This window comes from Diceros bicornis, chromosome 14 (genome assembly GCF_020826845.1).
Source record: "Diceros bicornis minor isolate mBicDic1 chromosome 14, mDicBic1.mat.cur, whole genome shotgun sequence".
NCBI lineage: Eukaryota > Metazoa > Chordata > Mammalia > Perissodactyla > Rhinocerotidae > Diceros > Diceros bicornis.
Genome location: NC_080753.1, coordinates 5,441,523 through 5,458,474, shown reverse-complemented (window position 1 = coordinate 5,458,474; position 16,952 = coordinate 5,441,523).

Genomic DNA, 16,952 nt, shown 5'->3' with positions numbered 1-16,952 from the left:
CTTGGCATACTCTAAAGTGGTGCATTAATGTGCCATTAGTATCGTGTTCTTTGCTGCTTGTCTTTTCCTTTTGAAAAACAAAATAAATGTTGTTACGGGTAGGTTTTCAAAAAGGTGTTAGCAGGGCAACAGAAAGCCTGTGATATGTCTGGCTGTAATGTAAGGACATTTTCTTATTAACATATGTGAATTCACCTCCTAAACCTTGTTTGAATATTTGTTTTTAAAGAAATAACATCTCACTCTTGAATTTATAAACATTTGCTTTTTGATTACAGAACTCAGTTCAATAGGCTTCCTTTGGTAAACAACATAAATTTACATATTTCTTAATAGTATAAAACAAAGATCCCTAACATCATGTATAGTTATTGGCTTTTAATAAATAAGTATGAAAAGGAAACAGGCTTTTGCTTGTGATGAGAATGTAGAAAGTTTCAATAGATCATCCCTCCCAGTCTAATAATTAGAACAAAGAGAGTAAGCTTCAATATAATTGTCATTTCCTATTTTAGTTTTACCATCAAATATTTAAGCAGGCAAGGAAATCTAAATGAAATAAATTCAAGAAAGTGGTGAGCCCTTTCTAAGAGAGGAGAGCCCCATGGACTTTTTTTTTGCCCTGCTCAATAGTGGACAGAAAAAGACAATGCCATAGAGGGAATAAAAGAGACACTGACCTGATTTTAACAAACTTCTAATAGCCATGCATGGGCTGGCTGGTGGATTAGAATCCTGTGGATCTCTAGCCGCAGTATGAGTCTGAATCCAACCTGCAAACCCTATCCTATCGATGTTAGCTCTGCTCAGGGGGACAGTGGGCTAAAAGCCAGTGCAGGCTAGAGAGCTGAGAGACATCACTCAGAGGTACCCCTGGCTTTCACATAGCAAAAATGCATAGCTGTAGCCAGTGACAGCTGGAAGCCAGACAGCATGATAAAAAATCTGGACGGGACTGGAGAACAAAAAAAAAATGTAATGACCAACAAAACTGACAGTCTGGCAGAAAAAAGAGACATTCCTTTTTCTGAGGAGTAAATGTTATTTATTCATCTATAGCTCTGTAAAACACAGAGTCCAGCATTCAATAAAAAATGCAAGAAGCTCCATGGAGCAAGAAAATATAACCCAGGATGAAAAAACAAAAACGCTTAAACTACGAAAAATATGTGAAATGATCTAGTGGAAAAGGTGACAATATTTGTGAAAGGAAGAGTAATTTCAGCAGAGAGATGAAAATTATAAAAAGGAACCAAGTAGAAATGCTTGAAATAAAAAAATACAATATCTGAATGGAAGAAGATATTCAATGCATTTAACAACAGACTGGACAGAGCAGAGGAAAGGATCAGTGACCTTGAGAATGGTTAATAGGAAGTATGCAAATTCTACCTAGGAGGTAGCAAAGATTTCTTAGGTTACAAAAGCACTGGTCATTAAGAAAAAGCACAAATTGGACTTCAGCAAAATTATATGCAGTATTATTGCTTTCTAAAAAATTATCATGAGGAAAATGAATAGTTAACAGAGATTAGGAACAGATATTTGCAATACATATATCAGATAAAGAACTTGTATCCAGAATACAAAAAGTCAAATAACCTGATTAAACAGGAGGGGGAAAGGCGTAACAAACACTTTATAAAAAATGATATAAGAATGGCCAGTAAGTACATGAAATGGTGCTCAACATCGTTAGTCATCCAGGAAATAAACAAAAAACAAAATAAAAAACAAAATAAAACAAAACCCCACCCTACAATGAGGTACTGTTTCCTATCTATTAAAATGGCTAAAATAAGAGGGCCATCCCGATGGCGCAAGCAATTTAGTGCGCGTGCTCCACTGCGGCGGCCCTGGCTTCACTGGTTCGGATCCTGGGCACACACCGACACACAGCTTGTCAAGCCATGCTGTGGCGGTGTTCCATATAAAGTAGAAGAAGGTGGGCATGGATGTTAGCCCAGGGCCAGTCTTCCTCAGCAAAAAAAAAAAGAGGAGGATTGGCAGATGTTAGCTCAGGACCAATCTTCCTCACACACACACACGCAAAAATGGCTACAATAAAAAGAACTGACAATAAGAATGTTGGAGAGAATGTGGAAAAATTGGAATTCTCACACATTTCTGGTGGTGGTGTGCAGTGGTTCAATCACTTTGGAGAACTCTTTGGCATTTATATATACTCTCACTCCAAGTCTCAGCAATTCCAATCTCAGGAATATACCCAAAAGAAATGAAAGTGTTTTCACAAAATCATTGTACAATAATGTTCGAAAGCGCCTCATTTATAAAAGCTAGAAGCTAGAAACAACCCAAATGATTATTATCAGGAAAATGGTTAAACACAGTGTGATATATTTATACAATGGAATACCACTTAACAGGAAAAATAAATGGATTATTGATGCACGCAAAAACATGGATGAATTTCAAAACTATTTTGAGTCAAAGAAGTCAGACAGAAAAACATACACACAATATGATTCCTCTTATACGAGATCTAACTCTAAGCAAAATTAATCTATATTGGAAAAAATCAGAATGTAGCTTATCTTTTGAAGAAGGTTGATTGGAAAGGGGCACAAAGGAATTATATAGAGTGATGGAAATAATCTATATCTTCCTTTGGGGGTATTACATGGATGAATACAATTGTCAAATCTCATTAAACCAAACATCTATTAAAGAAGAAAAAAAAAAGAATATTTATATGGTTTAAGACATGTTTTTTCTCCTCTGACATATACATGTTGGAAGAAATACCATATTAATTTTTTTTTAAAGGCAGAATGCAGGGCCATAGATTATGATTAATTCTGGAAACAAAGAGAAAAATCATGACTGGGAAAGTTACGACATAGTCATTTCAAGGGGATCACATTACAGTGGCCCTCAGCTCTTACAGCTTGGTTATTTCCTTAGTTAATCTATACATATTCTCAAGTCAATGGATAGAATCAACCAAAAATACAAGTAACTCAACTCCCATGATTTGATCTGAAAATAGATGAATCTATATTGAGACAGATTAGAATTAAGAAAGACCTTAATGGAATCCTAATGACTCAGGTAGGTGTAGCTGCAGGGAAAAAAAAAAATCACTTAAGTAAAAAGATAAAACTTAAATCAATGTTATTGCAATGACTTGAGGAAAGTTTGTTAATATATTGGGTGTTGGTTTAATATAGAAAGTCTTAATTCACGTATCTCTATCACTGTTGGAGGGTAAGACTTTGCTAAGTTGAGAAAAATTTTTTCTATGTGTACCTTTATTAAAAAGATGGATGCATCAAACTGTGGTGACTTAAGGGCAATTGTTATTAAGATTTTCCAGTTCATTTTCCTTCCTCTGATTCTGTAGTCATCAAAAGTTATGACTATCTTTATACTTTCCCATCAAGACAGAATGAGCTAAACAGAGACACAAATTGTCTAGTTTACCTTTCAGTGGCATTTCTCACTGGAACTTAATAATTCAGCTTTCTGCTCTATGCATTTATCTGCTGTATGTCTGATTGATGAGTCAGTTCCCCTAAACCTATTTAACTCTGATCCAGTGAGTTTATGAATTTGTATGTCTGCTTTGAATGACTCAAACTAAAATTTCCACCCTTTAATCAGTGTCTGAGTATCTAGCTGGTTTATTCTAATAGAGCTCCATGAATTTATCTCTATTTTTTAACATGAGGCATGTTTAGGAATAAAGGGTCAGTGAGATGGTACCTCAGTAGGACCCAACATTCCTGACTCAACACAAATAAATAAGTTCAATATCAGGAGGGGATTTGGACCAGGGAATAACCAGATTGCAGCGTACAAGAAAACGATCTTAAGGAATTGAAATCAGTTACGCGTAAGAAGAAGTATAGACATCAACAGTAGGGACGAGGAAGAAACTCCCAAATAGATAAAACATGAGAAGGCGCGAGAAACATTAAGAGCTGTAAGTCTAAAAGGCTCTACCCTGTACAGATAAAAAGTGGTTATAATGATGCACAAAGTCAGATCTCTGAGGCAAGTGTGGCAGTGACTAAACAAGTTCAGCAATAAGAAGACTGGAAATTGAGCTAGAATAGGTCATGTTTAGGGAGAAGATGGTGAGTAAGTATTCGAGTTACAAGAGGTAATATTGGGTGGGAAATAATCTGAGGATGAAAAGTAAGGGATGATGGCACCACTATGTCTAACTTCTTTATTACTATATTTTCTCTGTACAAACCACCCATTCTTTGACTGTACCATGATGAGGACCTCTGAATTTCAATGTAGTTTATGAGGGGAAAGAATAAAGTAGAAATTCAATATTTTTCCTACTTTTGTAAGCAATAAGTACCAGAAAAGAAAATTTGTCTTTGTAAAAGAAAAAACCTAAAAAAAAAAAAAAAGTTACAATTAGATTATTGCAAAGAAAAAGTAAAATCCAATGGATTTTACAACAAAGAACGATCAGCGCAACGTTACGGAACATCTAATCTTTGAATTGGAGCCTGCTTTCAATCAAGAGCAACCTAGCTTTATTTTAATAACTGCATTTAAATCCCAGAGATAAGTGAAATTTGTTTATTTGCTCATTTATTCAATTATTTATTAACTTTAAGCTGCCAATTTCTGTGATAGAGACAGGATAAAAATGACAAGAAAAACGTTAGAAATTTTTGGAAGTCAAAATTTTCTTAAGATTTCAGGATTTGGTATAGACGACAATAAAATAAATTAATGTGCACTTGAATCTGCAGTTTGTCTTCCATTGTTCTAGCTAGTACCGTAATTATTTTCAAATCTTTGCATTTTATGGACAAATGGATGGATGAAATAAACCTTTATATTATTTTTTTAAATTACATATGTTTTATATGGTGTCTGAGGCAAGAGACCATAGTTGGTATATATCCTTGCGTTTCTCTAAATAGTCCGTATCAAGTTTTCCTAGTATGACTCAACAATTCTTCTTTCCCTCTCCCTCCTTCCTTTTGTTTCTCCCTTAATGAATATTGATTTTCTCTGTGCAGTGTGCTTAGTGCTGAGGATGTAAAGATAAACATCACATGTTTGCTGCCAACAGGGATCTTATGGCCTTACTGGTAAGGGAAGACAGACATCCATTCCCTAGTAGTAAGGCATTCGAGTCTTACAGAAAGAATGGGACGTAAATGAGTGATTCATTCCACTTGAGAATCCGGTGGAGGCTGCAGCTTAGAAGAGGTTATAAGTAAGCTAAATATAAAAGATGAAGAGATTTTTGGAGCAGAGGCAAGAGAAGATAAAGAGCATAGAAACAGGTGTGAGAGGGAAATGTATTCAAGGAGCAGCAAATGGTTTTCCTTACAAAATGGGTGTGAAACATCCTGAGAAATGAGGGTGGAGTTACTTCAACCAAGGGCTTGTATACTGTCTGAGAATTTCACTTTACCTGTTATACCCTAGGGATGCTACCGCAAGTTGCAAGCGTGGAAATGTCATCGTCATGCTGGCAATGTCTGCAGAGTAATTTAGAGGCTGTATGGAGGCCGTATCAGAGGGATGTGAGTCTGAGGTCAGGGTCGTGTTTCCACCATTCAGGGAAAGGAGAAGGCTTAACCTGAAGCAGGACTGGTGATTCTTTTGTAGCTTCACATTTATCTCTTTCAAATTTGAAGTGAATCTTAGAAAGACTATTTCAAAAAATAAATATTCACTGAAATCGTGTTAAAAATAATATGACTATTTTACCATGGGAAAGAAAATATTTGTGGGGCATGATCCATGATTTTACAATGTTTGCAGCATCGTAATATCATAACAGTTGTTGGAGATATTTAGATCAGATCTATCCTTGGTGTCAGGACTGAATGAAAATCAATCTAAGTCAAGTGCCCCTACACATGGTGGGCCATTTTAGTGTAAAGTAACAACTCCCTACTCTACTCCGACTCCCAGCAAAATTGAAAAAAAAATCTAATTCACAAATATATTGCTATTTTCAACCTATCATATTCATTCAAAACTCTGATATATTTCAGTGTAGATGAGATTACGGCATTATTCCCAGTGTCTACACAAATTCACATATGACTCTAACAAAGTGAATCTAGGTTTTGGTTGTGGGGATACAGCATAAATAAAATATACTTCAAGGAGTACACATTTTCTATAACAGTTCTATGACAGACATAACTCAACTTGAGTGTTTCCTCTAATTGAAAGATACCTGTGTGCTGGGAAGAAACCAGTTAATCCTTGGCTGTAGACTATCTGCTTTGCAACAGGTAACTTTATTCCAAGATAATCTCTAGCCACAGGTTGTAAAGGCCTCAGAGTGCTGAGAACTTCTCTGTTGTTAATTCTATTAAAAAATCCTGTAGGGCCGGCCCCATGGCTTAGCGGTTGAGTGCGAGCTCTCCGCTACTGGCAGCCCGGGTTCGGTCCCTGGTGCGCACCGACGCTCCGCTTCTCCGGCCATGCTGAGACCGCGTCCCACATACAGCAACTGGAAGGATGTGCAACTATGACATAAACTATCTACTGGGGCTTTGGGGAAAAAAAAAAGGAGGAGGATTGGCAATAGATGTTAGCTCCGAGCCGGTCTTCCTCAGCAAAAAGAGGAGGATTAGCATGGATGTTAGCTCAGGGCTGATCTCCCTCACCAAAAAAAAAAAAAAAAAAAAATCCTGTAAATGAGGGTGAGAGTGGGGAGGTAACAGCAGGTATCTTGTTTAAGTGTAAATTTAACTTTATTTATCTGAATTTTTAAAGATTTTGTTACATGAAATACATAATATATTTATATATCATAAAATACTTTTAATATAGGTTACCTTATAAAGCCAAAGGGGTTGGGAGAGGAGGGAGAGAGAGAGAAAGAGAGAGAGAGAGACACATGCACACTATTCTTTCTGATCATGTTTATTGCTGGTTGCTGAGCAGGAAATTTGAAAATTATAGAAGCTCCACTGTGCTTGATTGTACTTAACTGATCCACTCTGTTTAACTGATAGTCTTGCAGACCCAAAATGATGTATGTTCATGATGGGGAAGAGTCATTAACTCAAAGAATATTGATGTTAGAAGGGAGGTGTGGAAGTCCAACTCTCTTCCAAAATAGGAAAACATTCTACGACATCCAGGTGCATCTTGAATTCTTCTTTTCATGACATTAACTGGAAAAAGCAAACATAGGTAGAAAGATGAAAGAAAGAAAGAAAGAAAGAAAGAAAGAAAGAAAGAAAGAAAGAAAGAAAGAAAGAAAGAAAGAAAGAAAGAAAGAAAGAAAGAAAGAAAGAAAGAAAGAAAGAAAGAAAGAAAGAAAGAAAGAGAAAGAAAGAAAGAAAGATGATAGATAGATAGATAGATGATAGGTAGATACATACATACACACATGTATACTTAATAGAGTTCTTGAAACTTAGAGCTATTTAGGCTTAACTTTGATGGGGATGAGGGTGAGAATGAGAATGATGGAAGAACCTCTTTTGCTATATTTTAACGTTTCTAATTCTAAATTCTTCTGTTTTTCATGGATCTGAAATTTTCTTTTTCAAAATTTCCACACATTTATTATAGTTCTCTTATCTAGAACAATTCTGAATTAAATAAAGGCCACTTACAAGATGCAAGTTCTGACAATTTAAAAACCCAGTAGGTGTGCTTTTCTTTTCATTTTTTTAGATTGCTTTAGTTAATTTCCAGCAAACTTATACTATATTTCTCACACACAAGCAATATGATGGCAATTGGTGATTTCTTCAGAAACCTCACAATGGAGATTTATCTATTCTAGGTTCTGTGTAGATCTCAGAATTTTATTTATTTCTTCCTCTTCAGAACACAAGGTCAATTTTTCTTTTTTTTGAGACCTATCAAAACCAAAATAATAATAACAATGATAATAACAATAATAACAATAATGATCCCAAACACATATCATTTAGGAGAAAATTAATTTATTTCACTTAAAATAGATATTTGTCACAAAAAGAATATCACACCTCTTCAAGAGAGTTTAGTTTGGGTCTGTAGTGGTAATAAGTTCTGGATTTTTATCAGTGATCCCACAATTGGCCATCTGAGTACAGCTCAGAAAAGGAAGTCAAAAATCAATTCTTTAATAGTAAAGGGGCATAGAGACTTATTCAGTATCCCTGAACTTGATCATTGCAGTAGACTTGATTGTTGTTTGGCTCATAGGTTTTGCAGAACTGCACAGCTCTTAGCCACTTTCCTTGGTCAGACTAAGAAGATGCTATACTGTTCCACTAAATTTTATCAAGAGTGAAGGAGTGGTAAAACCAGTTTTAGGCTTAATTTTAAGCATCAAAGAATATGTAGCATTTACTGTCGGCTTTCCAATATATGTGGGCATCATTAAGACAAGAACTAGGGAGTGACACACACTGAGAAATATTAAGATTTTCAGATTAAGGGAAGTGTTGTTAACAAAATGGGCCACCTGGCGTGCTTGTTACATTTGCAGATTCTTTGGTCCAGTGACTTCAAAGGTAAAGTCTAGTAATACTCATTTTTAAAAGATAATTATTATGCTCACTGAATTGTTGCTTTCACTGAATTATGAGAAACATTGGTTTCCAGAAATGCATGCTTTTAATTCTTTCTAATCTTTAGTTCAGACCCCTCTGAGATAATTCTATATTAAGAAACACGGTCTTTACACTATTCAGAGAGATCCTGTCTTGCTTGGAAAAGCTCACTGTGGAAACGCTGTCAAAAGAGACTGCACTAGCCCGTGACTTCCTTTACCACATGTGACCAGATACAGGCATCTGTAGTAGGAAATGGCTACACGGATCTACAGACGGAACATTAAGTGCAGGCGTTGGCCCTGAAGTACTGTTTTCATTTGGGGATGATGGAACAAAGGAAAACAAAATTCACAGACCAAAAGGAAGACAATAGATATTGTTTGCAGAATTCTCATTTACAACTTCATTTTGATGTTTCTAACACTTGAAGCTACTCAGCAAAAATGGGGAAAATTTACATTATTTCAAATAGGCCAAATTAAGCACAAACTCTATACTATATGTAACGCCTTTAGGAAGGTATTGTTTGAGTTATCAAGAGAGGTTTTCTCATAGAGTTCATCAATAAATATTTACATATTTTGAAAATATTTGCAAAGATGTGTTTATGCATCTATTTTAAAATAAATCTGAATTTGACCTAATGATTGGAAGACAATTTGTAGCAACGTATTGGGATTTAATGTTTACTATTGAATAATATAATTTTGAACAAAAATCCATATATCTATAGTGTTAATAACAAGGTGATTAATTTCATTTTCACTCAAAATATGAGTTCCATTCTATTGCTTAATTCTTCTCTTTCAGAAACAAATGCATAGTGGTTAAGAACATAGACTCAACTGACTGTTGCTGCCACTTATTAGCTCACTTAGCCTCTCCACACCTCAGTTTCCACATCTTTACAACTGAGGAGATGGTGGGCACCTTTCCCAGGTGGTGGTTAAATGAATTACTATATTTAAAGTAGTTGGAACGGTGCTTGGGCCCATATTATCATTAAGAAAATAAATATCTTACAAGTGGTTTCATTTCATTCTGTTTTCTTTCTTAGTAATTGTATAAATCTTTTCCTGTCTAATGAATGAAAGAAATGTGAAAACATTTCCTCCATATGCTACAGAACAACTTCTAGGAAGAGATTTGTTCAATAATAGCACAGATGTTCCAATTTTCATTTCCATGAGATGCCAAGATATGTCTGCTGGGAACAAAACCAGGGGGTAATTTGTGTAAATCATAGTATGTTAAGTGCATTATGTATTAAGTGTTTGTCTATTAGTGCTAGAAAAAATAATGTCTTTTAAACTTTTGCATCCTGTTGTCTCCCCCATAGCAAGAGAACTGGATTACCCTAATAAAAGACTAATGAGCAACTTAAATTCCATGTCACACATCAAGAGGTTTTGCAAGATAAATGTTATCTGGCATTTAATTTTCCCAGAGAAGAAGAGAATTTGACTGTTTCTTCGTCTATGAGAGATTGCATAATGCTTACTGCTATTGCAGCTTAAAGCAACCACGTTTTCTATCCTTGCCACATGGGCTACATTGATGTGACATTCGGCTATCAATTTAAATTAAATATTAAAATATGAAGAGTAATGATGCAATCAAGCCTCAACCCTCCATGAATTACCATATCTGTAAGTCCTTAGCAACACATATATTGTGTCAGAGCATCGTGAATGCCAGACATGTTTGTTCTTTAGGATAGATCAGCGTGCTCACTGTATATCTTCTTAATGCTCCTAGGCCTAGCCAACTGCTGAACTTGCATAACTAATTACAACAAAATGCTCTTTGGTATTTTGAGATTATTACTCATCTGTGCCCAATTCAACTTTTCACCTTGTCATTCCACTAGCTATGTAAAAATGTATTTCTTACACAAGGTGTCCTGCAGCTACTAGTCCATAGATATCCCCCGCTGCTGTCAAATCATGCATTTGGTGCTTCACTCATTTTCTGTCTGGCTTTCATTTCTAGTTCCTAGGCTCAATAATAGAGTCTGCCATTCATTGCAAGAGTCACTTGCTTAAGGAAATTGCATCCCTTTTCCCTGGTGTTTTTCAATTAGCAAATATGTAAGATGCCTTTCTGGAAAAGCCTTCTCTTTCTTGTATTTCTTGCTTGGTAGACACAGTTGTTACTTAATGCATCAGATATGTTTTTAATCCATTTGACTTATTAAGAAAGTTTTATTAAAATTCTACTCAACAAAATACCTTTGTTCTTACAGTGATCATTGAAACTCTCATTTCCTGGTAGAAGGTGAAAATTATATTGTATCTCTCTAAAATCCTTTTTTTACTAAATGAGAATTTTCAATATTTTCAGTGGACAACATATATTTAACAATTCACTGGATTGCTATCAAATTTTTATTTCCCTATTGATTTTCCTCCTAAATCTTCTTCAGCCGATGGGACCTAGATTCGGAATCAATGGATTCCTCACAACTTGAGAGACCATTTCTTCTATTCCTGTTTAGGTGTCTCCTCGGGCTTCCTTGTCTACATCATCAGATCGGTGTTATTTTAACCTGTTTTGCAAACACAATTGCAGAAGGACTTCAACAGGATTTTTTATATTGAAGGGAAGCTACTCAGTGATTACATGATAAAGATGCCCCATTATTTTATTTTCACTACACAAATAATTGTCATAATCCAGGTTCTTTCACTCACTTATTGAATTATGTATATTTCAATGATACCTTCACTGTTAATTCCTAATGTCTTATTTCTTGAAAAACTAATATTTTTGGAAAACTAATATTTACTCTTTTTCTAATTTTTCTGAAATAATATTTGGAAATACATATGGGGAGCTTGTTAATTACTTTGGATTCCTTATTTTGTTTATTTAAGTGATGCACCCTAATGTCCATACTTTATATAACTACTCAACTGCTGGATAAAAGAATAAATAGTTTACACGGTAATTTTCTCTCTAGATATTCTTTGATGATTTGAATTTTCATGTTTAAATTGTATATTCCAATGTCAAAGTTATTCTTTTGCTCTGTATATGTCTATTTTCCTACTTCTAAGTATGCACAAATGAATTATGATGAACAAAATTGTGACTCATTCATCTGCTCATTGAGTAATACTGTTCTTACATTAAATATTTCCTTGAGCAATAATGGATATCATACATTGAAATGCGAACAAAAAAACTGAAATTGTTCTAATCATGACATTTTACAAGAAATTTCAGTAAAATACGACGTGATGAATATAAGATAATGAGCAGTGATTAAAGTTACCACCTGTCTCAATTTAATCAAAGAGAAAAGAATACTCAAGTCAGAAAATGAATATGGATAATATTAAGCTGAAAATGCATCTATTTTTGTTATACTTGAGATTCTTTTGTGAAATATCTCCAATTTAAAGACTGGTCTTTTGGGAAACTTAGATTTCCAGTATGATGCTAGCTTCAGAAGTTAAAACAAAAAAATCAAGCAAAAAACACAAAGATCTTTTTAATTAAAAATGCAATTTTTGAGCAAAGAAACAATTAAAAACAGCCAATAAGCTAGAAGCCCAAATAGCACACATGATAAGCTACAAAGCAGGAAAATCCTTTACAGATAAACATAAATATGGTGATTCAATACATACAAGAGTTAACCCTTCTTGGTGGAAAGTAAAAATTGCAGGAGAAGCACAGAGGGATGGAAGATACAATAAAAAAGACTGGAAGAAGTCAGTGGAGCAAAGGGAAAAGATTTAGTAGACAAAAAAGCCAGCCGAGCTAGTCACTACTAACCGTGAAAATAGTGGAGATGCAGGCATATAACAAAGTGGAAAAAGAGGATTGTTGCCAAAAAACAAGATGAAAATTTTGTATCAATGGTGTGTGAGGACGCAACCCACAATGTTTTAAATCGCAGGGTATTGCTATTGCGAGTGAGCACGGGAGGAAGGAGCATAAAAAGAGCAGGTCAACAACACGCTGATGAAGGAACATGTATGTCACCTCTGTGCACACGGAAACAGTGAGAGGCAATGCTTATTTGTACTTCAGCACTTCCTTCACAGCCAGAAAAGGTAGTCATGTGATTTATTAAAGACAAGTTTAGCCTAGGCTGTGATGGGAGTTTTATGGTGCCAGCTATACACAACTAAACACCGGGTGACAAGACTGGGGCCATTATAGAGACCATTGAATACTAATCTTTTGAGGAAGGAAGTGGGTGAAGCTGAATGGGAACAGAATGATAGAATAGCACCAAATCTGTGTTATTTGCTTCATGTCAAAAAATGTATTTCAACCGTAACAGACTTTTCACAAATGGTGATTTGAGGAGTCAGCTCTCCTCTTCTGGTACACACTCACTTTTAGAGACTGCATGAAACGATTCCCCTACATGAACCCTTGTGTTTCTTATCTGCTGCCTTCTTGGACACTAGAGTTAAGTATCAATATTCATAGGAGGGCAGAAAACGTATCATTTAGTCTTCAGATTACATGAGGAAAGGTTTTTGGATACAGATGGTGATAAAATGAGGGTCTGTCCAGAAGGTGTTCCTGTACCTAAGCGGTCTGTACAATTTATAGATTGAGAGAATACATAAAAAGAAAGTCCGTAAGGGGACAGAATGTTTCTTGAGTTTTTGTTTGTTTATTTTTTTGTGAGGAAGATTGGCCCTGAGATAACGTCTATTGCCATTCCTCTTTTTGCTTGAGGAAGACTGGCCTGGAGTTAATATCTGGGACGGTCTTCCTCTATTTTGTATGTTGCTTGCCGCCACAGCATGGCTTGATGTGTCGTGGAGGTCTGCACCCAGGACCCAAGCCCATGGGCTGCTGAAGCAGAGGGCGCCGAGCTTAACCACTATGCCGCCGGGCTGGCCCATTGACTTTTTTGTTTAAACATTTTGGATCCTAGAATGTAGTTTATAACATAGACCATTTCAGATCACAAAAAATTACAGATCCCAGAATGCTGGGATGGCAGTGGTACCACATGCAATTTTGCTTGAGGAAACCAATTATATCCACGATGGTTCTTTGTGACGGACTTCTGTTTCCCCAGGCACAGAGCAGTTGGAAGATAAGACTCTTAGGAATATTCAGACCTATGACGGGAGCATTGGAGAGGAGCAGAACACCAAAGATCAGAAGAATTCTCATGACCTGAGTTGGCCTGGCTGAGATCAGTAAAGAAGAGGCAAAGGTCTCAGCATAATTGAAAGAATGTAAATTACCTTGTAATAAGCTGATCTACCACTAGGCTTTTGGGTTGTTGTAAGGACTAGCTGGTTCTAGGTCAAGCATGCAGGTGATGTTCAAATACCTCCTAACTCCACACCTGGACACCTTGGATGACTTGGAGAACACGGATGCAGGTTCATGACCTTGAAGAGATGGTCCCTAAAACCTGACACACATGGAGGCCCATGTGCTGTTTTGCTCTGAAATAGCCTAGTTGAATATAATTCTGAGGAAAATAACATCTTCCTTCTGTTGAAAAAAAAAAAAAAGATATAGAAACAGTGATTGTAGTAAATATGGGAGCACAGGACTTACTGGTTTCTGCAGCCCGTCATGACACAGCTATTGCAGATTCCAGTGGCTCGACAAAGAGCCTTCACCAGACTGCTGACTGATATAATTTTGACTGGTTTTTCAGAGAACACGGTATTTAGCCAAGAGACAGAGTATGTGGCTTCTTCTGTTAGGCAAGAATAATCAAGGATGCTTTTTGGGATGAGCAAAGGTGTCGGGCATTCCTCTGCTGATGCAGGCATAGGGACATTTAGACTCATTATAATTGAAATATGTATTCCAAAATGACAGAGTGAGACAAGTCAGTTACATGTATAATAGTGCTGTCATCTTTTCTATACAACACTATCTCTCTTATTCATTTTATTAAAAGGTGTTTGTAATTTGGAATATCTTACAAGCAGTTATAAATTCTGACAAATGGATAATGCTAATTATGGTCTTTTTCTTGATCTTCTCCAGCTCCACTCTTTAATAAGTGATGTAACTATTTAGGGTCTTTAATGCGAACTGTTATTTTTATTTTGTTTCTATTACATTCGTTCTTTGACATGCATATTTCTACACATTTCAAACATTTGCTTCTTTCCATCTAAGTAGCATAAATAATCATTTCTACCTTAAAGTTATTTTAGACTACAAGAAGTATTTATTTATAAACTTTGATCCAACAACTTAGGGAAATATGTTAAAAATAAAATGAAAAAATCATATTAAAATATTTTAACTGTGCAGGTACAGAAATATATATTTCCTGCTCTCTAATGCCTACAAGTTTTATAAAATTTTAGGCCAATCTGCTTGACCTAGAGCCATATTTTATTTCTAATTTATTTTGTGATTCTTTTGCTGTTCATCAAACAGCACATATTTTTTCATACTGTAACATTTACAATACTGGAATGCATCTTATAATTAATGATGTCTTAGATGATAAAACTGAGTAGCAATATGAGTAAGTACCATTTATTTTGTGCTTTCTGTATGTCAGAAATTTTTTAGAAATGTTTCATTTAATAACAACTCTGAGACATAAGAATTATTATTGTCCCTCTGTGGAGTTGAGGAAACTGAGGATTGCAGCAATTAAGGAATTAGCTCAAGGTCACCCAGTAGGTGACCCAGCAGGTAAGGTATGTGCTGGGATGCTTTGAATGTCTTACACTATGATGATGACCACACTTATGGCTACGACCCCAGCAAGCCACAACAAGTGACACTGTATGTCCAGAAACGCCTTTATTTTTTATTTCACAGTTGTAATAGAAGAAAACAGAAGGTGATATCTTCTATTATCCCTATTATCAATAATGTTGCTTTAAAATCTTACAGTAAAAATTCTCAAAATTCTAGGTTTTATTTACTAATTCTTACCTCTCTCCCACCACTCAAGAGCCAGTGTAGTGATAAATGTCTCTCCGCTTCGTCTCTTTTCTCCTCTGCTGCTGCTTCTTCCTAGAGAATGTACATACCATCAGCTTCATTTTTCTTCCCAGCCCACTTCTGTACCAGCTCTAGTAAGCAAGTGGAAACTATTTTATGGGATGTGTTCCTTTCTCAGAAGGAAGTGGTTAATAAGATAGAGTGAAGCATTTATGCGCCAATCAAGTCCCATAACAATTATTAACAATTTGCTCCTAGCGCTCTAGCTTAATCTTTTATTTTTTCAACGGATTTCTTCGTTTTCTCAGGGCAATTGAGCAAAACTGCTATTTTCATGGTTGAGTCCATATCTACATGATCCAAAACAATCCCTCATTTTAAATTGGACACTAGACATACACAAATGACCAGTGCTGCTTGTGTTTGGTTTGGGGCTGTTTGAAATTCTTTGGTCTTTATTCAATAGCTTATCAGAGGTTTTAGGTCCACTTTGTATTGAACTGTTCTCCAGATTGCTGGGAGGATTTTTGTTTTGAATAAACAAATACTGTTTCCATTTAGATAGAAAAAAGCTATAGGTGTGCATATGTACACGTATTTGTGTTTGAATCAGCCCTGAGGAACTCACTGCAGTGTACTTCACCTTCAGGTTTACTGCTAGGATCAGCCTCACTTCCCAATTTAGATTTGTATAGCCAATAATGGTACTCTTATTTTTATAAACATAGCTGATGTTGTTGTAAATAAAGAGTGGTCAGCAGGCCTGCAATTCATTATCTCCTTTAGAAGAGGATGACCAAGAAAAAAGGCAAGTAATGTCGCATCTTCTTTAAGTCAGTCAGTGAGAAACCTGCTGGCAAACACACATAATTTAGAAACAATATTGGTGTTTATTTGTGGAGAGTCCCTCAATATGATGTGCTTTTAGCAGGATTTACTTAAACATATGGTTTGAAGGTGTATTACTCCCAGGAAAATACCACAAAAGCTAAACTTTGGGAGTATAAAATGGAGAAGCTTAATAACCAAAATACGTCAAACTTACACAATGTTATATGTCAATTATATCTCAATTAAAAAAACACATAGTGAGGAAGTAACCTTGGACAGGAAGAAATACACTTTTTAATTGTGTTTAAACACATTTATTTCTGTTGATACACAGGGTGGGAGAAAGTTGAAGAAGTTTTCATTCTATTGATTTTATTTCTTCTTTGAAGTAGAAAGCGACATAAGAGCTGAGAGTGAGCAAGGGGGAGGGAGACCGGCTATTTGAGGAGCTGGTATAGGCGCGTGAGAGTCAGAGCAAAGCCGCAGATGAGGGATCCACAATAAACTGGTGAGGCGGTACCTAGAGATTAATCTGTCTGCAACATGCGGTATGAATTCATCTATTTTTTCACCAGCACAAGTTAATTTTTAGCTAAATATCAGGTACTGTGCTAGACACTTGGGGATATAAATATGAGTAAAACACAAATCCTAATCTCAAGGAATTTGTGATCTGCAAGAGTTGTACCAAGA